The sequence below is a fragment of the Nerophis ophidion genome, linkage group LG02 (genome assembly GCF_033978795.1).
Source record: "Nerophis ophidion isolate RoL-2023_Sa linkage group LG02, RoL_Noph_v1.0, whole genome shotgun sequence".
NCBI lineage: Eukaryota > Metazoa > Chordata > Actinopteri > Syngnathiformes > Syngnathidae > Nerophis > Nerophis ophidion.
Genome location: NC_084612.1, coordinates 45,666,198 through 45,684,694, shown reverse-complemented (window position 1 = coordinate 45,684,694; position 18,497 = coordinate 45,666,198). Strand labels below are relative to the sequence as shown.

Below are 18,497 nucleotides of genomic sequence, written 5' to 3'. Positions count from 1 at the left end.
TCATACCGCAACGTTTTTAACAGGATACTTTGCGCGAAATTTAAAATTGCAATTTAGTAAACTAACCGTATTGGCATGTGTTGCAATGTTAATATTTCAGCATTGATATATAAACTATCAGACTGCGTGGTCGGTAGTAGTGGGTTTCAGTAGGCCTTTAAAGAGATGTATATTTTTTTTACAAGTTGTCACACGGTTGTACTGGTGAAGTGTGTGCTTAGATGAAAAGCTGTAGTTATTCTTATAGTGGCTTTGCAGAAAGTACCACAACAATGTGGCTTTTATTACGGGACTTTCGGTTGGGGCGGTACAGCTCGGTTGGTAGAGCAGTCCTGCCAGCAACTTGAGGGTTGCTGGTTTGATCCCCGCTTCCGCCATCCTAGGCACTGCTGTTGTGTCCTCAGGCAAGACACTTTACCCACCTGCTCCCAGTGCCACGCACAATGGTTTAAATGTAATTTAGATATTGGGTTTCATTATGTAAAGCCCTTTGAGTCACTGGAGAAAAAGCGCTATGTAATTTTTATTAACTTCACACTTCACATATCTGAGCTATACATGCCCGTTTATCACACGCCACATAGCAGTAACTAGTCTAAATTTGGACAACTGTCACATCATCATAGGGCTGGGCGATATATCGATATACACAATATATCGCGGGTTTGTCTCTGTGCGATTTGCTTTTAGCTGCGGGCATTACAGTACAGCAGGGGTCACCAACGCGGTGCCCGCGGGCACCAGGTAGCCCGTAAGGACCAGATGAGTAGCCCGCTGGCCTGTTCTAAAAATAACTCAAATAGCAGCACTTACCAGTGAGCTGCCTCTATTTTTAAAATTGTATTTATTTACTACCAAGCTGGTCTCGCTTTGCTCGACATTTTTAATTTTAAGAGAGACAAAACTCAAATAGAATTTGAAAATTCAAGAAAATATTTTAAAGACTTGGTCTTCACTTGTTTATATAATTTCATTTATTGTTTTACTTTGCTTCTTATAACATTCAGAAAGACAATTTTAGAGAAGAAATACAACCTTAAAAATGATTTTAGTATTTTCAAACACATATACCTTTTTAACTTTTAAATTCCTTCCTCTTCTTTCCTAACAATTTAAAATTTAAAGCCCACCAGGCTGCAGCAAACTGTTGGTGCCTTGTTGACACAGCTATGAAGGTTGCAAGCCTGTTTGGTTCAACTTATCTTTGTGAATCCGCCTTTTCTGACATGAACTTCATCAAGAACAAACGCAGAACACGCCTCACTGATGCACATCTGCAAGTCTCACTCAGAGTTGCAGTGTCTTAAAAGTGATCATTTGAAAATGTTCAATTTGAAAAATGTGTACTTAGAGAAAATATAAAAATAAACTGTTGCATATTGATATTTATCTGTTTCTATATATATTTAGTGTGAGAAATCATTAAGATGATCAGTGTTTCCACAAAGATAAATATTATTAATTATTAATAATAACATAGAGTTGAAAGTAAATTAAGCAAATTGGCTATGTCTGGCAATTTATTTAAGTGTGTATCAAACTGGTAGCCCTTCGCATTAATCAGTACCCAAGAAGTAGCTCTTGGTTTCAAAAAAGTTGGCGACCCCTGCACTACAGGGTCTCCTGGCTCTTTTCTCTCTCTCCTCCTGCATGCCTTTGGTAAGTGCCGGAGTGAGAAGAGGTCTTAAAATAATTAGCGCCCAGGCGGCAAGTCAAGGAAATACGGTATATAAATGCAGTATGAAGAAGAATGTTTTAATGTAGACACATAGAATCATCATACTGCTGTGATTATATGTATCAAGTGTTAATTCATGTCCAAGGCCAAACATCGATATATATATATATATATATATATATATATATATATATATATATATATATATATATATATATATATATATATATATATAACCACAAAATAAATATACACCTAAAAATATAGAGATATTAAAAAAGGCCAACATAAATAATCTGTTTTCTTAGGAATATACATTATTCGATGACCTTATGACCAAATCAGTGTGTATCAATGCGTACTTTTGTGTTTAAGATCACGCGTTACAGCAACAGTTTCCAGTGTTCAAAATCCTACACGTCCCTCTATACCAGTGGTTCTGAACCTTTTTTCAGTGATGTACCCCCTGTGAACATTTTTTTATTATTATTCAAATACCCCCTAATCAGAGCAAAGCATTTTTGATTGAAAAAAAGAGATAAAGAAGTCAAATACAGCACTATGTCATCAGTTTATGATTCATTAAATTGTATAACAGTGCAAAATATTGCTGATTTGTAATGGTCTTTCTTGAACTATTTGGGAAAAAAAGATATAAAGATAACAAAAAACTTGTTTATATATAATTGAGTAACTTGTTTATTTTCAAAGATTTCTACACAGAAGTAATCATCAACTTAAAGTGCCCTCTTTGGGGATTGTATTAAAGATCCATCTGGATTCATTAACTTAATTCTATAAATTTCTTCACAAAAAAGAAATCAATATTTATGGAACATGTCCACAAAAAAATCTAGCTGTCGACTCAACACTGAATATTGCATTGTTGCATTTGTTTTCACAGTTTATGAACTTACATTCATATTTTGTTGAAGTATTATTCAATAAATATATTTATGAAGGATTTTTGAATTGTTGCTATTTTTAGAATATTTAAAAAAAAATCTCATGTACCCCTTGGCATACCTTCAAGTACCCCCAGGGGTACGCATACCCCCATTTGAGAACTGCTGCTCTACACAACCATGCTGTCAATTACTTACTGATTTCAGAAGACGACGAGCAGAAACGTTTACTGCGTGAAATGCGTGCAGCGGACTGCTGGCTGGACTCAGTGAGCAACTCCAACACACCGCAGACAACAATGTAGCAGCAGCGTGTACTCAAAAAGATTCAAAAGCCTTAAACAGCAGACAGTGTGGGATGTCTTCTTGCCCCCACCATGTGGCAAATATGATAATAAGCAAACCTCCTTCAACCAATCACGAAACAAGAGAGATTAAAACACGCCTGCTGGTGTATTAAAATAAATACAATTCAAATGTATACTTTGTAATTTTTTAAACCAAGTAAATTGAAATGAATATGCAAATCTAGATATAAAACATGTTGTGCACAGGGTTAATTACGTGTTTTTAAGCCAAATGGGAGTATTTTTGCAACCAATTGTATCTGAACCACAAAACGGTTGATGCACTGCATTTGTGAGTCGGTTATTGCTCTTGGAAATGACAATTTTGAATCACAATATGACCAAATAGTTTTTTCTACATATAAAATAACACATAGAAGATAGACAGATAGATAGATAGATCGATAGATAGATAGATAGATAGATAGATAGATAGATAGATAGGTAGATAGATGGATAGATAGATAGATAGATAGATAGATAGATAGATAGATAGATGGATAGATAGCTGGATGTGGTGATATCTTTTAGAGATTGATGTCAGTTTTTGATACAGTGCCGTCTAAGGGATCGAAGGTAGATAGATAGATAGATAGATAGATAGATAGATAGATAGATAGATGGATAGATAGATAGATAGATAGATAGATAGATAGATAGATAGATAGATAGATAGATCGATAGTACTTTATTGATTCCTTCAGGAGAGTTCCTTTTGGAAAATTAAAATGTATAATAACATTTTTCAAATGTGTGGTGTTTTTGTATTTCCCAATATTGAAGTATTATCATCATCAGCCGTTGTCAGTCCACTGCTGGACGAAAGCCTCAGCATGTTTCTGCCATTTGGCGTACTTTTCATGCTGGTTATTAGCCTACACCTTCCACGCTGGCTTGGTGCGGGTTGAAGGGGGTATTTTATATCAGAGATCCTTCTCCTAGACTAATTGCCTTACTGGGCTGTTGAATTTAGTCTGTCCTGTTTGTTGTCCGCGCCCCATTTACCCAGAAACCCGCTCAGCTTTATGGTGCTGACCGCCAGCCAGTCACAAGAGAAGGTGCAAACGGTTCTTTGTGTGCATTTTATAGACGTTAGTTGGGACTCACTAACCCCACACACAACCTTCCATCTCATGCCTGGATGTAGTTTAACGTCATACCCAGGACACGTAGTATTATAGGATATGGCAAATTGTATTAGATTAGATTACATTAGTGGGGCAGCACGGTGGCAGAGGGGTTGGTGCGTCTGCCTCACAATACGTAAGTCCTGAGTAGTCCTGGGTTCAATCCCGGGCTCAGGATCTTTCTGTGTGGAGTTTGCATGTTCTCCCCATGACTGCGTGGGTTCCCTCCGGGTACTCCGGCTTCCTCCCACTTCCAAAGACATGCACTTGGGGATAGGTTGATTGGCAACAACAAATTGGCCCTAGTGTGTGAATGTGAGTGTGAATGTTGTCCGTCTATCTGTGTTGGCCCTGCGATGAGGTGGCGACTTGTCCAGGGTGTACGCCGCCTTCCGCCCGATTGTAGCTGAGATAGGCACCAGCGCCCCCCGCGACCCCAAAGGGAATAAGCGGTAGCAGATGAACAAATAGTTTGTTTCAAAGGGGACACTGCAATTTCATAAAACACATAACTACACATGGTTAAAAAAGACAGAATTAGCCAGAAGTCAACCTTTCATCTGTAGTCCCCCGGCCATGATGTAAAAAAAAAAGGCAGTAAAATTACAATTTAAAAGAAAAAGAAAAGAAAGAGAGAAAAACAAGAAAAACACACCATACATATACAATATGATAAAAATAAAATACAACATCACAACATAACATTTATCTTAGCATCAAAACTGGCTGATCATTTAGTGCTGTCAGTTGTAGGCGTTGATAAGCCACATTTTCAATATTTGTTTGAAGGCTCTGTAAGTTGTGAGCAGCTTCACCTCCTCAGGGACTGAGTTCCACACATTTGCACTCATACCAACCAGGCCGATTTACTGAAAGGGCTCTTGCGCAGAGGAATATAACAGTCACCTCTGACAGAGCCTCTTCAAGTGACACGGATGTTTTTTTCGCCTGTTATGTTTTTCTCTCATCATGAGAAAATGTCATGGGCCTAATAAGGAGGAGGAAACTATAATGTAACTTAGTCAATGATGTACAGAACAGGGGAGATGTTCCTTTTTTGTTTTTAAGCAATTTTTATATTTCTTATTTACAAAACATCTCTATCATTCAGCTCTTGATTGACAATGGCTTGTTAAAAGAATACAAATACAGCATGTGTTTCCTTTTAATGACTTACTCAGTGGCCTGATGGTTAGAGTGTTCGCCCTGAGATGGGTAGGTTGTGAGTTCAAACCCTGGCCAAGTCATACCAAAGACTATGACAATGGGAGCCATTACCTCCCTGCTTGGTACTCAGCATCAAGGTTTGGAATTTTGGGTTAAATCACCATAAATGATTCCCGGACACGGCACCGTTGCTGCCCACTGCTCCCCTCACCTCCCAGGGGGTTAACAAGGGGATGGGTTAAATGCAGGGGACACATTTCACCACACCTAGTGTGTGTGTGACAATCATTGGTACTTTAACTTTTAACTTTAATGTTTACAGCGATGCACATCAGGAAAATTACATTGCCGATAATTGGTCTTACGTCAGTTGGCATGAAAGGCAGGCAAGCACTGCAGTATGCCAGCAGAGGTTTGAACCGCTTCCCAACACAGTCAATATTTTGCGAAAACTTTAAAGCCGAATATATGCCTAATATTTGGCAAATCTGTGCAGTGGTTTTGCTTACTGTGTGAAGACTTTGTTAACTGGGTGAAAATCTAAAATTTAGTGTGTAAGCAATTGGAAAAAAACTTTATTAACAATAGAGATAATGAATAACAATATTTACCTCTATTATCACCGGTACTACTGTTTCAAATTCTACAATTCATATATTTAATGAATAATTGGATAACGAGAGAAATACAAGGGGAAAAAGGCGGCTGCGGGAGAGAAGCTGACTATATCCACTTTTTACGTTGTTTTGGTATAAATAGGACAATCTTAGCCATGTGCTGTTTTATGTGATATGGGTGTGTATTTCTATGAGTGTGATTGTATACACATGTATAAATATGTGTTTTCTGAGGCGTGTTTGTATGCATGTGTGTATGTATGTTTATGTGCATGTATGGATGTAGAAACCCCGTTTCCATGTGAATTGGGAAATTGTGTTGAATATAAACGGAATACGATGATTTGCAAATCGTTTTCAACCTTTATTCAATTGAATGCACTACAAAGACAAGATATTTGATGTTCAAAATCATAAACTTTATTTTTTTTCATGGCTGCATCATGTGCCAAAGTAGTTGGGAAAGGTCATGTTCACTACTGTGTTGCATCACCATTTCTTTTCAATAAACGTTTGGGAACTGAGGAAACTAATTGTTGAAGGTTTGAAAGTGGAATTCTTTCCCATTCTTGTTTTATGAAGAGCTTCAGTTGTTCAACAGTCTGGGGTCTCCGCTGTCGTATTTTATGCTTCATAATGCGCCACACATTTTCGATGGGAGACAGGTCTGGACTGCAGGCGGGCCAGGAAAGTACACGCACTCTTTTTTTTTACAAAGCCACACTGCTGTAACACGTGCTGAATGTGGCTTGGCATTTTCTTGCTGAAATAAGCAGGGGCGTACATGAATAAGACAGCGATTAGATAGCAGCATATGTTGTTCCAAAACCTGTATGTACCTTTCAGCATTAATGGTGCCTTCACAGATGTGTAAGTTACCCATACTAATGCACCCCCATACATCACAGATGCTGGCTTTTGAATTTTGTGCCGATAACAGTCTGGATGGTTCGCTTCCCCTTTGGTCCGGATGACAAGATGTCAAATATTTCCAAAAACAATTTGAAATGTGGACTCGTCAGACCACAGAACACTTTTCCACTTTGCATCAGTCCATCTTAGATGATCTCGGGCCCAGAGAAGCCGGCGCGTTTCTGGATGATGTTGATAAATGGCTTTCGCTTTGCATAGTAGAGCTTTAACTCGCACTTACAGATGTAACGATCAGTTGCATTCATTTAGTGACAGTGGTTTTCTGAAGTGTTCCTGAGCCCATGTGGTGATATATTTTGGAGATTGATGTCGGTTTTTGATACAGTGCCGTCTGAGGGATCGAAGGAAGATAGATAGATAGTACTTTATTGATTACTTCAGGAGAGTTCCTTCAGGAAAATTAAAGGTTGGTTTCCGGCCATTACGCTTATGTGAAGTGATTTCTCCAGATTCTCTGAACCTTTTGATGATATTATGGACTGTGGATGTTGAAATCCCTAAAGTTCTTGCAATTGCACTTTGAGAAACGTTCTTAAACTGTTTGACTATTTGCTCACACAGTTGTGGACAAAGGGGTGTACCTCGCCCCATCCTTTCTTGTGAAAGAATGAGCATTTTTTGGGAAGCTCTTTTTATACCCAACCATGGCACCCACCAAGGGAGTAGGTTTGATTTTGAGATTGGTGGGGACACAAAAGTGCTCCAAGGCAGCACTCTGAAAGTTTACTTTTTTTTTTTTTTTACGTTAGCAATCATTATTTCACGTCATGCAGATGTTATACGATAAAGCAACTAAAATGAAAGCAAAGGAGACAACTTGGAAGAGTTCTCATCTCTCTCTTTAGTGTAGGGCTGTAGTGCAACTGTGCATCATACTGTCAATTAACATAGCCTACTGTCCATCAACAACATCAGAAATACATTCATCCAATACAACATTGTAAATAAACATAAACGAACAGTAATAATCTCCAGCCTCTCCTTCTCTACTTCCTCCTGCCTCTCTTCCTCTAACTTCTCTGGCCTCTCCTCCTCCAGCCTCTCTGCTGTCTGTCACCTTACAAAAAAATATGTTGATGCATAACAGATACATTAGGGACAATGACCATAGAGCTTGATGGTACAGTTACTGCCTGAGCAAAAATGCTTTTACTAAATATGAATATTACTTAATATTAATTAATTATATTTCATAATTGTAAAATCACATGATCATTTAGTGAGGTTTTATTGTATTTCCACCACAAAGTTTTGTTCATTGGTATTTTCAAACCGTTGCTCACTTCTACACAAATACATGAAACTAAAAAATAATTTCCAAAATTAAACGGAAAGGTGAAATCCGGCGATCTGATTGGCTGTTAACCGTGGTTTAAATATTGAGCACGGCTACTATTCTAAAGCCTTATCACAGCGCAGGCTATCACTCCGCCTCAGGCACGTATGACTGGTATGAATGGAAGTTGTTGTCATGTATCCATGACAACGGACTGTTGCAGTCCGTAGTAAAAGACAGCTGATGTTTTTACGATGTTAAAAAACGGAGACTAAAGTAGTTGAATTCACATGTTTAAGGTTAACTTTCACCTCCGGGGAGGGTTAACAATGGTAAAGGGGACTGAGTATTGACTTTCACCTGACAAAAAGCGGAGGAAAAGATGAGATGCAATGCTAATTTGGAGCTAATGTCTGGATAGGTGGGACTTTTTTTTCCACAGTGAGGCTATTTTATTAGATAATATGTATTTCTGGTTGAATAAAACTACATTAAATTGATTGAGTATTCCTATTTCATAATGCCTTTATTGGTAACCGTTTTATAAAAGCAATATATCACTCCAGTCCATGGTATATGCTCATTATAGCACTCTAAGGGGCGTGACTGGAGTGATATATTGTTGAATTATTCAATATTGTTGAGCCTCTATACACCTTTGAAGTAACTTACAGTTTGACCTCTAAAGAAGTCTTTTATATCCAGTTTTCTTTTCATTGACATCCTTCAAAACCTACAGCACACACGCACGCAAACAGACACAAACACAATGTAAATCACAGCACTGATATTAAAATCCATTTAGCTACCGTGTGCCAGGAACAACAATTGCCGAACATGTTGACAGCTTGCACTGACAGTTCCACCCCCTCTCGTCCGGTCGCTAGCAACTAGCATGTAGGCTAGCTTTTACAAGCAGAAGGAGTGACAGCGGGGACAGCCAATCACACGTAAGTTAGCATGAAACCGGCAACCAATCAGGGAGCGATATTTAGGTTAGAGGCGGGACTTCTAGCAGAGATCGACATTTAACCCTTTCTGTGCCATAATCATTGACTAAACATTACGGGCAGCGCTTTTATTGATAGTGACTACACAGTAGCGGCTGGATATTGGTAGGGACGTGTCCCTAGCGTCCCTACCCAATTCTACGCCCTTGCACCCACCTCTTCCCAATTAGCCTGCACATCTGTGGGATGTTCCAAATAAGTGTTTAATGAGCATTCCTCAACTTTATCAGTCTTTTTAGCCACCTTTCCCAACTTCTTTGTCACGTGTTGCTGGCATCAAATTCTAAAATAAATGATTATTTGCAAAAACATCAAATATGTTGTCTTTGTAGCATATTCAACTGAATATGGGTTGCATATTGTACTGCAAATCATTGTATTCCGTTTATATTTACATCTAACACAATTTCCCAACTCATATGGAAACGGGGTTTGTACAGTATATGTATGAATGTACAGTGAATGTGCATTTAAATGTATTCATAGTGCGTATGTAAAGTATGTATGTATATAATAATGTATGTATGTACACTGTGCGTGTGTGTGAATGTATGTACATATATGTGGATGTATGTATGTACTTGTGTATGTGCAATATGTATGTATGTATGTATGTACGTATGAATGTATGAATGTACGACTTTACGAATGTACGTATGTAGGTGTTCATGTATGTATGTATATCATCCATTATGAAGAAAAATGACTACCGCTTTGTCATTATGACACATTCTCATTAGTAAACATAATAAATTCTGTAATCAAAGTAAAACAAGTAAGTCAGATGTGTTTTCACCCATCAGATTTGAAGTCTCCATCACCTCAGGTAGCAGTTGCTAAATGCAGAATGTTGCCCTCACATCATTCAACATTGACTGACCTGTCTGCATGGAGTCAAGCGGTGGTGGTCGCAGAGTCAATCTGAAACGAACACTGGGCCTCTTTGTACCACATACAGTCACTGATGGAGAGAACGTGAGACACATTCACAATGTAAATGGCGTAAGTCTGTAGCTTCCAATGTCACAAAGTTGAGATCATAGAGTCAAATAACTCATTGTCTTGTTCGTGACAGCAAAAGTCAGGCCACAAACAAAGCAAGTAACAGTTTCTCAGGCCAGCTCTGTGTTTGGTAAGTTGCAAAAGAAGAACAATCAACAATGGATGACAAAGACATTGAAATATGCTTGTGTGATGAGACACAAGTAGGGGATTTTATTTTTTTATGTTTCATTGCCATGTAAGTCTTACAGTGTTTTATTGCTGTGGAATTTAATTGCATGTTTTTACATTATAGAATTTGATTGTATTTTTAATTGCACGTTTTTACATTTTAGAATTTGATTGTATTTTTAATTGCATGTTTTTACACTTTGGAATTTGATTGTCTTTTTAATTGCATGTTTTTACTACATGTGAACTTTGCTGGCATTTTAAGACATTGCCCCTTTTTAGCTTGTTGCCCCTAACAACCAAAGTGCACAATCAAACGGCACGGGAAATTGGACGCACCTGTGGAGCATTAGGACTGCACATTTAAAAGGGTTGACAGGCAGAGGCAGAGGCAGAGGAAGAGGGTCGACGGAGGAATTCGGCATGAGGCTTTGCCAGGAGAGGGGAAGAATCGTCAGGCTTTGCCAAAAGCGACCAGCACGCAGGCTGGGAAGGAACCCCCGGACTACACAGTAGACCCCGCAGGCTACCGGAACTAACCCCAAGACGTCCACAACAGGCAGGGGCAGAGGAAACTCTGCCTCCCAAGTACAAACCCCGTTTCCAGTTGGGAAATTGTGTTAGATGTAAATATAAACAGAATGCAATAATTTGCAAATAATTTTCAACCCATATTCAGTTGAATATGCTACAAAGACAACATATTTGATGTTCAAACTGATAAACTTTTTTTTTTTTGCAAATAATCATTAACTTTAGAATTTGATGCCAGCAACACGTGACAAAGAAGTTGGGAAAGGTGGCAATAAATACTGATTTAGTTGAGAAATGCTCATCAAACACTTATTTGGAACATCCCACAGGTGTGCAGGCTAATTGGGAACAGGCGGGTGCCATGATTGGGTATAAAAACAGCTTCCATGAAATGCTAAGTAATTCACAAACAAGGATGGGGTGAGGGTCACCAATTTGTAAGCAAATTGTCGAACAGTTTTAGAACAACATTTCTCAACGAGCTATTGCAAGGAATTTAGGTATTTTACCATCGACGGCAGGGGTGTCAAACGTACGGGCTGCGGGCCGGATCAGGCCCGCGACCAGGTTTTATCCGGCCCGCGGGATGAGTTTGCTAAGTATACAATGTAACCTGAAATTTTTGAATGAAAGAAACAGCTCTTCTACATGTGTATACTGGATGTTGCAATAGCAATTCTGTGTATCTCTGGATGATGGTACATATGTACAAAATAAATCACATATAGTTAGTACATCAATCGAGGAAAATTATCAAACTACATACATGGCATACTGTAATTTGATTTTGATATTTTTTTATCTTGATAGATTGAAAATGAACACCATTGAGTTGACTGGTGAACAGTATCACATCATTCATTCAGAAAATATAAATAACAACAAATAAAGATAGAATACTATTAACCCCAACATGTAAGTTTAAAAAAACAACACTATGATTTGTACATTTTCAGAATGTGCTTCTTCAGTTTTTAAACACAGAAAAGAATCTGAAGGTGTCTTTATTTTTAAGTTATCGTGCAGAGATTTTACCAGTCCGGCCCACTTGGGAGTAGATTTTTCTCCATGTGGCCCCCGATCTAAAATGAGTTTGACACCCCTTATCTACGGTCTATAAAATCATCAAAAGGTTCAGAGAATCTGGAGAAATCACTGCACGTAAGCGATGATATTACGGACCTTTGAGCCCTCAGGCGGTACTGCACCAAAAACCGACATCAGTGTGAAAAGGATATCACCACATGGGCTCAGGAACACTTCATAAAACCACTGTCAGTAACTACAGTTGGTCGCTACATCTGTAAGTGGAAGTTAAAACTCTACTATGCAAAGCAAAACCCATTTATCAACAACACCAAGGAACACCGCTGGCTTCGCTGGGTCCGATCTCATCTATGATGGACTGATGCAAAGTGGAAAAGTGTTCTGTGGACTGATGAGTCCACATTTCAAATTATACCGGTAATTGGAAACTGTGGACGTGATGTCCTACGGAACAAAGAGGAAAATAACCATCCGGATTGTTATAGGCGCAAAGTTCAAAAGCCAGCATCTGTGATGGTATGGGGGTGCATTAGTGCCCAAGGCATGGGTAATTTACACATTTGTGAAGGCACCATTAATGCTGAAAGGTACATACAGGTTTTGGAGCAACATATGTTGTCATCCAAGCAACGTTATCATGGACGCCCCTGCTTAATTCAGCAAGACAATGCTAAGCCACGTGTTACAACAGCATGGTTTCGTAGTAAAAGAGTGCGGGTACTTTCCTGGCCCGCCTGCAGTCCAGACATGTCCCCCATCGAAAATGTGTGGCGCATTATCAAGCGTAAAATAAGACAGCGGACACCCTGGACTGTTGAACGACTAAAGCTCTACACAAAACAAGAATGGGAAAGAATTCCACTTTCAAAGCTTCAACAATTAGTTTCCTCAGTTCCCAAACGTTTATTGAGTGTTGTTAAAAGAAAAGGTGATGTAACACAGTGGTGAACATGCCCTTTCCCAACTACTTTGGCACATGTTGCAGCCATGAAATTTAAATTGAATATTTTTAGCAAAAAAGAATAAAGTTTATGAGTTTGAACATCAAATATCTTGTCTTTGTAGCGCATTCAACTGAATATGGGTTGAAAAGGATTTGCAAATCATTGCATTCCGTTTATATTTACATCCAACACAATTTGCCAACTCATATGGAAACGGGGTTTGTTAGGGCCGTGTATTGTGGATCTGTGGGGACATACAACTGCCTTGGGCTGTGGGCTTGTGGGTTTGTGCGTTGTACGCTGGCTGTGTGGTTCTGTGGACAGGGGGGCGATCGGGACCCAGGGACCTGCGGCGACCCTCGAAAGCGACCAAGAGGCGGAGCGGTACCGGTACGGCCATGTAGGTTCCGCGAGTGACCGGAGACTGGCGAGGTGAGTGGGCGTACCCAATACATTAACGCCGAACTACAGCAAAGGCAGCGGAAACCCTGCCTTGCGTGTAAGTGTGACGTCAGCCCGAATGATTTTATCACCGTGGCCTGCCTCCGTTTTAATTGTGTGTGCAGGAGGACGCCGTGGAAGTGGGCGGAGCCAGGACACGGACCCACTACGCCTGTCGTGACTGTACCCTCACATAGACAATTGGTTACAAATTGGTATTTTTAGTGTGGACAACTTGACCGCTTTAATTTTTTTTGTAATAAATTGTGAACGAGTAGAATCACCTTCCCTTATTTTGGACGGCTGCTCTCGCTACATTGGATTTAATATTCATATTGGTTTTAAGCAACATTCTTATTGTTTTTTAATATTTTACCACTCGGGTCCATCACACTTGTAACAAGAAGAATACATTATAAAGAACATTTATCACACAAAGATCCAAAAAGGCAAACAAAAGTACAAAAGGTATATATAAATAAATAGGCTAACAGGCCTATTATGAACATGTACAAAACAATATTACAGTCCTTTATTAGACAGGAACAAAAATAACATGAGAACAACAAGGGGCATCCTCAATAACATCATTAAAAGGGTGCTAAGAAGGATTGCCCTCAATACTTTTCAGACAAAATCATAAAAAAATTACACAATGAATGAGTTAAAATCTTTAATATAGTGGGGCAAAAAAGTATTTAGTCAGCCACCGATTGTGAAAGTTCTCCCACTTAAAATGATGACAGACGTCTGTAATTTTCATCATAGGTACACTTCAACTGTGAGAGTCAGAATGTGAAAAAAAATCCAGGAATTCACATTGTAGTAATTTTAAAGAATTTATTTCTAAATTATGGTGGAAAATAAGTATTTGGTCAACCATTCAAAGCTCTCACTGATGGAAGGAGGTTTTGGCTCAAAATATCACGATACATGGCCCCATTCATTCTTTCCTTAACACGGATCAATCGTCCTGTGCCCTTAGCAGAAAAACAGTCCCAAAGCATGATGTTTCCACCCCCATGCTTCACAGTAGTTATGGTGTTCTTGGGATGCAACTCAGTATTCTTCTTCCTCCAAACACGAGTTGAGTTTATACCAAAAAGTTCTATTTGGGTTTGATCTGACCACATGACATTCTCTCGATCCTCTGCTGTATCATCCATGTATCCATTTTGGTATAAACTCAACTTGTCGTGTTTGGAGGAAGAAGAATACTGAGTTGCATCCCAAGAACACCACACCTACTGTGAAGCATGGGGGTGGAAACATCATACTTTGGGGCTGTTTTTCTGCTAAGGGGACAGGACTATTGATCCGTGTTAAGGAAAGAATGAATGGGGCCATGTATCATGAGATTTTGAGCGAAAACTTCCTTCCATCAGTGAGAGCTTTAAATGGTTGACCAAATACTTATTTTCCACCATAATTTATAAATAAATTCTTTAAAATTCCTACAATGTGAATTCCTGCATTTTTTTTTCACATTCTGTCTCTCACAGTTGAAGTGTACCTATGATGAAAATAACAGACCTCTGTCATTATTTTAAGTGGGAGAACTTGCACAATCGGTGGCTGACTAAATACTTTTTTGCCCCACTGTAACTAATACTACCTAACTAATTATTTAATAAATATTGGACCACATCTGGAGGAAAAGATTCCAGATCTCGGGTCATACAAGGAAATTAATGACACCATCGACAGAAATCCCAACAGAAGAGAAAATGAGAAAAATTATTAATACATGTAAATTCAAGACCTTAAAATAGCAATAGATGTAAGGATTTATAACACTGGAGATAAACGCTATTTAACAATCTAAAGACCTGTTACCTACTTGCACAATTTTCCCCCCAAAATGTAAACTTTTTAACAACAGATTGGACCAATCCATGAATAAAGTGGAACACTTGCAGAGAACCAATACAGATACTGAGCCAACATCTCAACATCTATCAACATCATATTATTTATTAATTATGTATTTAAATTGTCTAAAAATTGAGAAGAGGAAGTAGTGAACAAATGTGTTTGGATACATCAATTTTTTTCTTAAACTGGATTATATGGAGTACATTGTTTGACTCCTCTGTTTAATCCATTCCATAATTTAATTGCAAATATTAATGGTTTTAATTGTTACGTGCATACAAATGTTTTAAGTACAATTTTTCCCTGAGATTAAACTTCTCCTCTTTTGTTGGGTGGAATTTTTGTAAATTTGGGGATTTTAGGTTTTTGGATGCTTTGTGCATAATTTTAACAGTTTGCAAATGCACCAAATCATTGAATTTCAATATTTTTGATTCAATTAATAAACAGTTTAATTGTTCTCAATAGCCAACACTATATACTGTTGTGATTGATCTCTTTTGTAACACGGTTAGTGAATGAAGTGCACTTTTTGTATTCTATCCATCCATCCATTTTCTACCGCTTGTCCCTTTTGGGGTCGCGGGGGGTGTGGTGTCTATCTCAGCTGCATTCGAGCGCAAGGCCAAATATGTGAATCTGGGTAAAGTGACAAATCACCACCTCATCACAGGGCCAACACAGATAGACAGACAACATTCACACTCACATTCACACACTAGGGACCATTTAGTGTTGCTAAACGTCTCCAGGTTTTTGGAGGTGGGAGGAAGCCGGAGCCACGCAGTTACGGGGAGAACATGCGAACTCCACACAGAAAGATCCCGAGACTGGGATTGAACTCAGGACCTTCTTATTGTGAGGAACATGCACTAACCCTGTTTCATCGTGCTGCCTACTTCTGTATTATTTTCCCATATTTCTATGAAATTCCCCAGATATATTAACACTAGTGAGCAGTAGAGAATATATCGTGATTTTTGGTCCACAACATCCATCCAACCATCCTTTTCCTACTGCTTGTCCCTTTCAGGGTCGCCGAGGTGGCTGAAGCCTATCCCAGCTGCATTCAGGCGGAAGGCCTAAATATGTGAATCTGGGTCCAAAATATACAGTATTTAGCTGTATTCATTATTTAAGTGTTTCTCTCTATCTTATGTTTTATATTTTTATATAAGATTTCAAATTCATTGTATCATCTATTATTACATTTTATTAATTTGCCTGAGATTTAAAGGCCTACTGAAATGACATTTTCTTATTTAAACGGGGATAGCAGGTCCATTCTATGTGTCATACTTGATCATTTCGCGATATTGCCATATTTTTGCCGAAAGGATTTAATAGAGAACATCCACGATAAAGTTCGCAACTGGACAAAAGCCCTGCCTCTTCCGGAAGTCGCAGACGATGACGTCACATGTTGATGGCTCCTCACATATTCACATTGTTTTTAATGGAAGCCTCCAACAAAAAGTGCTATTCAGACCAGAGAAAAAAACGACAATTTCCCCATTAATTTGAGCGAGGATGAAAGATTTGTGTTTGAGGATATTGATAGCGAGGGACTAAAAAAAAAAAAAAGACGCAATTGCAATCGTGGTGCATTCAGACGGATTCATACGTTTTTATTGACATTTACTAGGATAATTCTGGGAAATCCCTTATCTTTCTATTGTGTTGTTAGTGTTTTAGTGAGTTTAACAGTACCTGATAGTCGGAAGTGTACGTCCACGGCCGGGTGTTGACGCGCAGTGTCTCGGGGAAGTCGACGGCAGCTGTACGGGAGGCACAAGCTCAGCTGATATCCAGTAAGTGGCGACTTTTTAACCACAATTTTCTCACCGAAACCTGTTGGTTTACAAGTGGTCGGGATCCATGTCTGCTGTGATCCATAGGAAAGTTAAAACTCCGTGAATTTTAAACAAGGAATCACCGTGTGTTTGTGTGGCTAAAGGCTTAAGCTTCCCAACTCCATCTTGGTACTTTGACTTCTCCAATATTCATTGAACAAATTGCAAAAGATTCAGCAACACAGTTCTCCAAAATACTGTGTAATCATGCCGTTAAAGCAGACGACTTTTAGCTGTATGTGTGCGTAGCGCTCATACTTCCTAAAAACCTGTGACGTCTTGCGTACACGTCATCATTACACGACGTTTTCAAGACGAAACTCCCGAGAAAATTAAAATTGCAATTTAGTAAACTAAAAAAGCCGTATTGGCATGTGTTGCAATGTTAATATTTCATCATTGATATATAAACCATCAGACTGCGTGGTGGGAAGTAGTGGGTTTCAGTAGGCCTTTAAGGGAAGTCTGTTTTTCTCAAACCATCTCCATTAAAGCATTATTGTAGCAAAATTATGTGCTTTTGGATGCATTATTGTGGCAAAATTATTTGCAAACGTGAATCTCAATCTGTGCGCGTGTAATCCAAGTCGCGTGCGTGTGTATATCAATCTGAGTGTGTGTCTCCAGATCCACGTACAAATGTTTTAGATACACATACGTGTTTTAAATTTTCCGTGTCCCTATTCAGAAAGAAGCCCTGGATAGGCTGTCTATTTACACGTCACTTTTGCAACAATTCTGCGGTCTAAGACTTGATTCATAAGAGATTCGTAAGTGTGTAATATAACCTGTGCGCGCGCATTCAGAAGTGCGTGCGTGTAATACAGTCTGCGCATGCGAATCTATGATCTGTGAGAAGCAATCAGAACTCTCTATTTTACAAGTGACTTTTGTGACGCTTCAGCTGTGTAAAAGTTGTTTGTCCGTACAGTGATTTGAAAGTGTACATTTTGGTATGTAAACTCTCCTTGCCTTTCCTTATACTCGCCACTAGTCGGACGCCTTGCAGCCACTGAACATGTGATTCTGCGTTGAAGTAAACAACGATGGACCACCACGCTCCATTACCTGCTGTGAGTATATGTTCATGTTTTAGTTGTAACTCGGGTTGTATTTTTGTCTTTTTTAAATCAGTTATCAGTAATTCTGTCTATGAACAAGTTAGGTTTTCTTAGCATGTGTGTCACTGAGCAAACACATTCATGTAACGCTAGCATCTAAGATAGCTTCTGAACTGCTCTTCTAACTTTGGCTGAACATGCTGCCCACACACTCAGGATCTCATATACGGCGTGTCGAATGTTATAAAGTTAGATATTATTATCAATATCATAAAGTTGTTAGAAGGCTTTGGCTGAAAATGCTGCCCACTCACGCTTGATCTCATATATTTCCCTCTTGTTCTCATGTGTTTATATATATATATATATATATATATATATATATATATATATATATGTAGGTGTGGGAAAAAAATCACAAGACTACTTCATCTCTACAGATCTGTTTCATGAGGGGTTCCCTCAATCATCAGGAGATTTTAATGGAAGCATTCACATACAATGGTTTA

General features: G+C 38.7%; 1 protein-coding gene across 3 annotated transcripts in view; it reads right to left on the bottom strand.

The window, feature by feature from the left end:
- Positions 1-10,009, bottom strand: part of LOC133541398 (CD82 antigen-like) — a 76,590-nt gene extending 66,581 nt beyond the window's left edge. For 2 of the 3 annotated variants that reach the window (XM_061884823.1, XM_061884814.1), the window contains exon 1: positions 2,782-2,929. The gene's annotated coding sequence lies outside the window, so the exon portion shown is untranslated. Of the gene's footprint in view, positions 1-2,781; positions 2,930-9,940 lie in introns of those variants that run through there. The other variant, XM_061884830.1, reaches the window with a different exon arrangement.
- Between the last annotated feature and the right edge of the window lie 8,488 nt (positions 10,010-18,497).